Source organism: Amblyomma mixtum, chromosome 6, assembly GCF_055824585.1.
Source record: "Amblyomma mixtum isolate Tamu chromosome 6, ASM5582458v1, whole genome shotgun sequence".
Classification (NCBI taxonomy): Eukaryota; Metazoa; Arthropoda; class Arachnida; order Ixodida; family Ixodidae; genus Amblyomma; species Amblyomma mixtum.
This window is the reverse complement of record NC_143017.1, coordinates 96,000,951-96,010,522: the sequence shown is the minus strand read 5'-3', so window position 1 is coordinate 96,010,522 and position 9,572 is coordinate 96,000,951.

Sequence of the window (9,572 nt, the reverse complement as noted above, 5' to 3'; positions counted from 1 at the left end):
GCAGGTTCTCTCAGATCATGAATGGCAGTTTACCAAAATCCCTCAAGACAAAACTATAGAACTGCTGTATCTTACCGGTACTCCCCTATGGGCCAGAAACGTGGAGGCTAACAAAGACGGTTCAGCATAAGTTAAGGACAACGCAGGGAGCTATACAAAGAAAATTGATCGGTGCGAAGTTAAGAGATCAAAAGCGTGCGGACTGGGTGAGGGAACAAAAGCGGTTTAGTGACATCGTAGTCGAAATAAAGAGTAAGAAATGGGCTTGTATAGGGCATGTAATGCGAAGGTGAGGTAACCGCTGGTCCTTAAGTGTAACGGAGTGGATTCCAAGAGAAGGCAAGCGTAGCAGGGGGCAGCAGAAAATTAGGTGGGCTGATGAGATCAAGAAGTTTGCGGGGATACGGCGGCCGCAACTGGCAAAGGACAGGGTTGATTGGAGAGACATGGGTGAGGCCTTTGCCCTGCAGTGAGCGTAGTCAGGCTCATGATAATGATGATGAGCAAACAACAAGCAATCCACTGAGCCCTCAGCTTGGGTACAGGAATGCGAGCTCTTTATCTGTAAGAACTATAGTAGCCTTGCTGATGCACTTGCCCCGGTTTTTTTTCGATATAGAATGATTCCATAACTTCACGCCTGGTCTTATCTCTGTGTTCATACAATGCTATTCCTGCGTTGAAAAAGGGCCTGAGACAGTGCTTCACAATGTGAAACTTTGGGTCGTTGTTTTCGACATTTTTGTTGTGTTCCCGAAGGCGCATGTTCAGACATCGTCCAGTCTGTCATCGTCCAGTTGCGGGCAGAAGTCAACAGCGCCACCGCCCTTCACCTTGAAATTTTCTTCGCCGCCAAAACGAATAAGGAGCACGTCCCGTTCCACGCTATTGCCTCAGAAAAAGGTGCATGACAACACAGCGTCTCGAAATTCCTACAGCATCCCCTTTAAAGTCTTCGGATCGACGACCCTATGGTCATACCGAATTGGGATACCCTTGTCAAATTTTTCAAAGATACGAACCCCACCACATGCAACGATTGCAGCACAGACGTGGAAGACCTCTATTATTCACTGCCCCAGGATGGTCTTTTGCAATGTGTGCGCAACTGCATGACGAAGGATAATGACGAGTACGCCTTCATAGACAGATGTGAGATCACCTTAGGCGGTTTTCGCCAACTCCACCTCTTCTTTATCTACGTTCCACCTATATTGGCTGATGAGGAAAACTGTATACCCAGAAAGCGGGAGTTTGCATGGGCTCATGCGTGGCCCGGACGCGTATTCGCCAACTGCAGCCTGTACAGCCACAAGGCTTGAAACCACGGTGAATTGATCACGGTGACTGAAGATTGTCACAACGGCTTACCTAAAAGGGATAATTATTGCCTAAATAATGCTTAAACGGCGTTATATGCCACTAAGCATCACGATTTGCGACCTAAAAGGGAAAAAAATTAAGAAATGAAATTAAAAATAAAACAATAAAATTACAGTATGGAGAGCGGAGTCGAACGGCCGACCTTCCATACGCAACACGTGCCTCTAATCCACTGCGCCATAGCGGAGATGTCAAGCCGTCGTTCTGAATGAATATTTATAACGAGCCTTAATGGTGGCTGCTACCTGCCGGTGGGCGGCGCTGTCATCGCTGGCTGTACCGGCTGCATTTGGCGAACACGCGGCCCGGACACCGAGTGAATTTTAAGGCGGAAGCCTTTAATGCCTCATCGTTGTAAGCAGAAGTTGTCGACAGAAAATGTCACGCTTTTCAGTTGGTCGAAACGGTCGTGACGTCACAGTGCGCGAATTTCAAAGGGGGCCAATTGCACTTTGGCTACTAACCATGCAACCAATTAAAGGGATCGTATAGTGATGCTCCAAGTTAGTGGGACTTACTTAACCAATTATTCTTTCTAGTCAGACCAGATAAACAAATAAAACAGAATAGGAAATTTTCCGAGCTTGATAATCAAACCCCGGTCTCCGGAGTGCGAGACGGGCACGCTACCACTTCACCATGCCAGCTCGATGATTTGGAATGAACAAAGGCGCGTCTAGTGACTACGGTGTCTTCGTTCACTCCCATCTTCCTCCCTTCCCGTTACTGCGAGGTTTAGGTGTACACCGAGATATGAGAGACAGATACATTTCCTTTCCTCAAAAAACCATTTTCAAAGGCGCGTGTACTGAATACGGTGTCTTCGTTCACTCTCATGCCCCTCCCTTCTTCCGGTGAAGTTCAGGTGTCACCGATATATGCGAGACAGATTCATTTCTTTTCCTCAAAAACAAATTTGCCGACGAGCACGGCCAAGTTCCGCCACGGCTTGACTAGCAACCCAAACCGTAGCCTCATGGACGAGTTCAGGCGTCTAAACGAGCATCGCTTGACTACAATCACCCAGCGGTGCAATGCGATCATAGAAGCATCACAGCTTCCACTAGCTTGTGTGAATTTACGTTCACTGTCGCTACACGGTCAAGACGTCGCACATGACCATGTCTTGGCTCGGTGCAAGGTTCTCTGTCTAACTGAAACATGGATGAATCCCTTGGTGGCACCAGTTGAGATCAAAGGCTTTCACTACGTTACAGGAGCAAGTCGTGCTTCCAACCAAGCAGCGGGAGTTGCCATTTACGCGCACCCAGACGGCAACCTAACACCGCTACAGTTTGACGACTTGCACTTTGATGTGGGGGAAGTGTACGGTGTCAAGCTCGAAAGTGGACTTAACGTGGTGTGCGTCTACTTGTCACCTCACATATCTCAACGGGCTGGCCATGAATTCATGGGACGAGTGCTACCAAGCTGGTTCAAGTTTGGCCCAATGATAGTGGTAGGAGACTACAACCAGGATGCCAGAACGCATCAAGACTTCCTAGATGGAATGCAGAAATCTCTGGGTCTGCACTTGTCTACTCCACGGGACAAAGCTACCACCAAGTACGGAAGCTGCTTGGATTTGGTCTTCAGAACCCACCCCAGCGTCAAAGATCTAGACTACATATCACTCCACTTCAGTGACCACAAGGCGGTAGTAGACGTAGACCCGATCAAACATAAAGAATTCACCGGGCATGAGCCATCTGCGGAAATCTCCCCCGACCTAAACTTTGAGGAAGTCGTGGATACAAGCGAAGTCGAAGAAGCAGATAAAGAGACGCACTAGGGGAGAAGTCAAACGCGCCTCTGAAAGTGTGTAGTTTTAATGCGCAGTTAAAGTATACAGCCAAATAAAACACTAGTCAATAACAAACAGTCTCTCAGTCAGTGCCTAACAGTGCTCCAGGAAAGGCTTCCGCCTTGAAGCAGTTTAGTGTGCCAAAGTGCCCCCTGAACTTTTTTCTGAGCTATGTAGATAGATCCTTGGAACTTGTATTAGTTGGGCTTCACCATAAAACATTCAGGTATGTTGGTGATTACCTAGTTTTTGGAGATCGTTCCAATTATAATTCTATGATAATTAACATCCCAAAGTGTTGACGAAATGTGGTTCAGGGCTGAAATTACATTCGAGACCACCAACGAACATTTCGTGCGATATTTAGGCATACGGATGAAAGTGGAAGAAAACCATGTCTGCTGGCACTGTAACACAAGGTCAATTAAACCGCTTCACTCTAAAATAGTTAAGAATTGCATAGCCAAGTCGAGCCTGCAGAATTCCCCGAATAAATCATGTTTCTACGTGATGAACATTAGCCTTGAACACCAGGTGGCCAGATTAACGGAAGTAGGCCACCCGCAACAACTATTGGCGCGCATCTCGGGTGTGCTAGCTAAAGTAATTAGTAGCAGGTTTTCCCACACCAGCCAACAACACAACAGGGATATCAGTAGTAAATTTGCCGTCATTATCAATGTACACCTCCTCTCGCATGGGTTGAAGAACGTGGCGAAGCGGTTTCAAGTTGATGTCTTCATATCCGCTCCCTCCAAACTGGCCTGCATATGTCCAAAGATGGATCTTAAGCTCGAAGAATCGAACCGATGGGCACGCAAAGGTGTTTACTATACGCCATGGGAAGCAGTTCGTTGGGTGCATTGAAGGCGTAGTGTATCGAATAAGTTTATCGTGCGGAGCCATTTACGTAGGGCAGACTGGACGATGTCCGAACAAGCGCCTTTGGGAAGACAACAAAAATGTCGTAAACAACGACCCAGAGTCTCACATTGCGAAGCACTGTCTCACGCCCTTTTTCAACGCAGCAACAGCATTGTATGAACACAGGGATAAGACCACGCCGAAAGTTATGGAATCATTACATATCACAAAAAAAAAAAAACGGGGCAAGTGCACCAGGAAGGTCACAATAGTTCTTACAGATAAAAAGCTCGCATTCCTGAACACTAGCTGAGGGCTGAGTGGATTGATTGTTGTTCCCTATCTGCGACTATACTCTTTCTTCCTTTTACTTACACGCAATTTTTCAGACGTTCTTGCGTGTAAATTACATTTCAAGTCAAATAACGTTAATTGAGATTAAGCGCTGGTTTTGTCTTCTTTGCTGTTGTCCTCGTGTTGTTCTCGCTGTTGTTTTCATAATGATCTTGGTTTTAACTTTCCTCTAGGCTGAAATGTTGCCTTCTTCAAAATCCTGACAGCAGTGAACCGCCACATGTAGTGCGGTAAAGCCCTGAAAGGCCCTTCACCGTAGATGTCATTAATGACGAGCAATTGACTATAGGAACATGTATTCCGTAGGTATAACTAAGATACTTCAATGCTTCTTTCAAAAGACACTAAAGTGTTACCTTGTAATCATAAGAAAATAGCAGGAAAAGAAAATTTACGCAACTTTTTGAGTCGCGGTAGCTTTGAGGGCCTCGCGTTAGTATCTCGGCTTCGTAGAACTGGCATTTTCTAACATCTACTCATGATATACCACTGGGCTGTGTAAACAACGTTTTCTTTTTCTCAATTTTAATTACGGTGGGTTTGACGTGTCACAACACTATAACAAGACTGAGGGCAAAGTCTCGCGGGAAGTTTTCCTTTTCTTAAGCGCATAATTTACATTTCTCGTCTCATGGATACAATTTTGCAGAATGCGTTTCCCGGAAAATAAAAAGAAATATATAGCTGCGCGACTTCGCTATCAGTCAGCTGGTATTTATCTTATCGGATGGTGCATGCACCGCGCCATATGCTTCTAGGCATTACATAAAAATGAAGTTACTAGCCGAGCGCAAATACTTTTTTTCTCAAACCTGCATCTAGCAAAATATTATCAATATGAGTGTACACTGCGTTTAGCATTGAGTGCACATATTTTGTTGGAACCGCACGCACATAGAGACACGCAAAAACCGCTTTGAGTAACATAAAGAATTACAGACATTCGTAATACACATCACATCGTAAATACAGAATTTTTTGACGCACCATGCCGGTCTCGTACACAGCATCTTTCAGCGAGAAGGAAAAGAAAGGTTCTGCGAATCAGTCTCTGTGTGCCTAACCTTCCTGATGCATTGACCACCGTGTGGCGGATGCTACTCCACCTTTCCTCCGAGTTTCTTAGTCACGCACGTAGACTACAAGGAAAGCGTTCAACGTCTGGCTAAACCCTCTAAGCCCCCAGAAACGAAACGAAAGAAAAACAAATATCGTTAGTTTCTCAACAACCCTTCGAAGTTTGTCTCAAGTGGCACAAACACGTGTCAGCCTTGACCTCAACGGTAATGTGAACGTCCGCTGAAGCAAGAGAAAAAAAATAACTGGATCAAAATGCTCATGGGCCGGACATCTCTGAGTGGTCGTCCTTCCACGGAGGGAGCGCGCGTTGAAGGTCGCATATGTTACCGCGCACGTGATTTCACCGCTGATAAGAGTCGCCTCTGCATCCATCATTTCTTTTTTCTCCTTTTTTTTACATTCAGCTTGTGCATCGCTTAGCGAGTCGCGTCTCGGCGACTGTCTAGACAAGGCGCTAGTCGGATTAGTGCCTTACGTCTCATAACTCACTTCAGTACTTTCCCCCAATGTTAACACATTGCAAGACCAGATCGCTGCCCGTCTTGAATCCAACCGCACAGAGTGTGCTTGAGGAGAGTTGTACTCGAGAGTTGTATCTGCACACACGCAAAGCAAATAAATTTGCCCCGCAATAGTTATCTTCTCCTCGGAAGTGTGGGTGAGGCTGTTTTTTCTATGACGATAGCGTTCATTTTTGGGATGTGCCGTGCAGCAGCAAAAATTTAAGGAAATATTAAACTTGGACTTTTGCCGACATTGCGCAAGGATTTTACCACACTGTCAAAAGAACTTTCAAGTATTAAATCGTAAGTCGTAAGTATTTATATCTGCTAAACTGGAGTTATGGCATAAACGTGGTTCGTAGAAATTTATCTTTGGTAGATGCTAGTTCTAACCCGTAGCATTTCTCTTTCGTACGAAGCCATACATGTTGCGTATGAACACATACTTGCCACAAATGTGTCCCGTGAAAATGCTTATCCTTCATTAAATGTGTTGTCTATGTAGCACACACCAACCGATACAAGTGCCACTGGAGCACACATGAGCTCAGATATGTCTCGGATCAATTCCGATGTCTGTGGTTTCAAACACATATCGCTTCATGAGAGCTCCGTGTGAACTCTTGGATGTTTCATGAAACACACGACAAACAGCGGCTAACAAGCAAAGAAAACAAAATAAACAGAAAACAAAGCGCCTGTTTCGCTGAATTTCCTTTTCGTTTGACAGTTTTTTTTTCCTATTTCTTGCGCTAAATATCGTCACAAAGAGCGGTTGATCATCTAGTGCTTCCTAGTGTGTGCAAATAATTCATATGTTTACATTCGGCTACAAATCAGGAGTGCAGCGAACATAATACATAGGTTCTACATAGTAGAACCTTCTTCCAACTGCGTCGAGAGGTTGTCATCAGATCGCAGTTGATCCAATTTCACAAAGGCTGCTGCCAGTCACCTGCGACTGCACCCTAGTGGATTAACCGCGACGACGTGTCTTGAGAACCGACGACGACGTTGGCTAGACATCTTCCTTTGAAGGGTATTCGCCGCTGCGCTTTGGACTTGTACCGCACTATAACTGCACTGTAAATATGCCTTTTTTTCTCCGCTGAGTGGTTGTGGAGCTACGTGAGGCATAGCACTACGTACTGCTCCGCAGCTGCGGATGACGAAAGAAATACGAGCACTATGAGAGCACGACCAAAGAATTACACGACACTCAGAAAAATATGGAATTGCCAGTCGTTTCAATTCTCAGCACCTATGAAGACGCGCTATATCAGGGGCACCTCGCTGCTCGTAGATAAAGTACACTTCACGAGAAATCGCCTATCTGCGGTCGCAACTTCTATACTTCACAGAATGAACGCAACAGATGGAAAACTAGACTAAGACTTATCCGACAAAACAACGGCCGGTGTGTAATGGAAAGCATTGCTAAATGACTATCTGCGGACGGTGATTCGAATCCTAACTTTAGTAGCTTTCATACTACACTGTCGTTAACATTGTCCGCTGGTATACTACGTGTAGTTATAAAATGCTACTTTTTCGAGTACTTAATACCGACACAAGGCACCAAATCTCCACTATAAAATTAAGGTGTAATCTTAGTCTTTTTCGGGGGTAAATTACTTGTCCCTGAGTTGACACCTTTTTGGGGGTAAGGTTACGCTGTTTCTTAGAGACTAACCATTTCTGCTCTTCTACATAGTGTAATGTTACGCTTCTAATAGCCTAAACTTACGCTGCCATATAAGAAGAGTAACTTTCAGCCCGTTAGGTATAACATTACGCCTTTCTAAGAGCTTCTCTCATATCTCGGTGGATACCCGAACCGCGCCGTAAGGGCCTTAAGGAAAATGAAATGAAATGAAAATTGCTTTTAAGGAAAGCAAATGCCTGTCTCTCATATCTTGGTGTACGCCCGAGAGGAATGCACGCCACAGTACATGTCTCTAAAGGAACCTTCTAAGACATCATCGTATCCACTACACGCGCGGCTCCTCCTCCGCCTTGCCGCAGCTTTTCGCTTCGAGATATCCAGGCTTAACCTTAGCTAAGCCACAGCCAATTTGTTTCTTTCTGGCACCCCGTACAAAACGGCTAGAGTAGTATAGTGAACTAGAATGGTAATATTCCCGTTTACTTCACCCAAGAACGCCGGCAATGCAATTTATCGCTGCAAAAAAATCATGGTAATCAGATAGCATCCGCACGTTCACGGAACGTGATTTCTTGCACTCAAAGTTGTGTTGTAAATAAACAAAATGACAAAAATTTGAAAATTTGCACAAACTAATGTATGTTTTCATTTTAGAGCGCAGCTCCCAGGTGCCAGTTTCTGCGTTTCGCGGCTTTGCTGCCGCGTTGCCGTCTCCATCGCCGTTGTCCGTTGTAACCAGCAGTGGACACCTGTAGCAATGGAGCGGGAGCATGGAAAGGAGAGGGTAAATGCGCAATCTCCTCCCCTCCTTAGCAACCGGTGCGCCAGTGGGGGTGGCAGCTGTGCATAGCAACCGCGACGTCACACAGTAGCGGTAGAACGAGCGCGTGTGCGTCGGCGGTGGCAGCTACACCGCCGCTCCATCGCCAGACGTCTCGTTGCAGTCGAGTGAGTGAGACGCATGGCTCCGAAGCGGCCCAGTGATTCCGCGCCAATCGATTCGGGGAAGCGGCAGTGGCTTGACCACAAGGCTTTAGCCGAGCACACTTCAGAATTTCCAGTGTCTTCGGTATTTTTTTTTGAGGAAAGGAAATGCGCCTATTTGTCTCACACATCTCAGTGGGCACCTGAACGAGAGGGAAGGCGCATAACTGCCCTTTTGGAATAGTGGACACCTCAATCGTGCTTTAAGCTACGTGCTGGTAGTGACAGATGTGCGCTGCATGCTTTGGTATTGACAACTTTGTCCCAGAAACATTGCCACCTGCCAGGGTGGCAAGGTGGGTGGTAACTTTAATGTAGATATAAACACAAGCGGGAATTTCTTACATCTAATGTGGGACACCATCCCGTTCCTCTCGCTCGTAACGGCTCTCAAAGCTGTGACAACCTCGCGAAATACTAGCGCGGCCCTCGTCTTTGAGAACCAGGCATTGGTGTAGCAAGTCGAGCATATATCCGTCTATTTCTCCGTCCACAAAGCTTCCTTCATGACAATCAAGAACTGTTAGTGCATTGGTGTAGCAAGTCGAGCATATATCCGTCTATTTCTCCGTCCACAAAGCTTCCTTCATGACAATCAAGAACTGTTAGTGCAGTGTTTCTTGAAGAAGGATTATGTGTGAAAAATAACAAGTTGTCTGTAATTGTACATACATGTCTTGCTCGAATTCCTTGCCTCAGTCTATCGAAAAGCTAGAACAGCTGGTGAGCTGCGCTCAAATTTCGCATTAGGAAGTAACGTAATCGTCGGCAATTTTTTTACGAAAACATGCATTAGTTTATGGCACAAAGCAACTTAATGGTAACAACCCAATGGCATTGGCTGGACGTGGCATATTGCCTAATATGCCACATGGGAAGCCCTCGAAGAATACAAAATGGAAAGAATTATTTTCCAGCGTTTTATTAGAGTAGA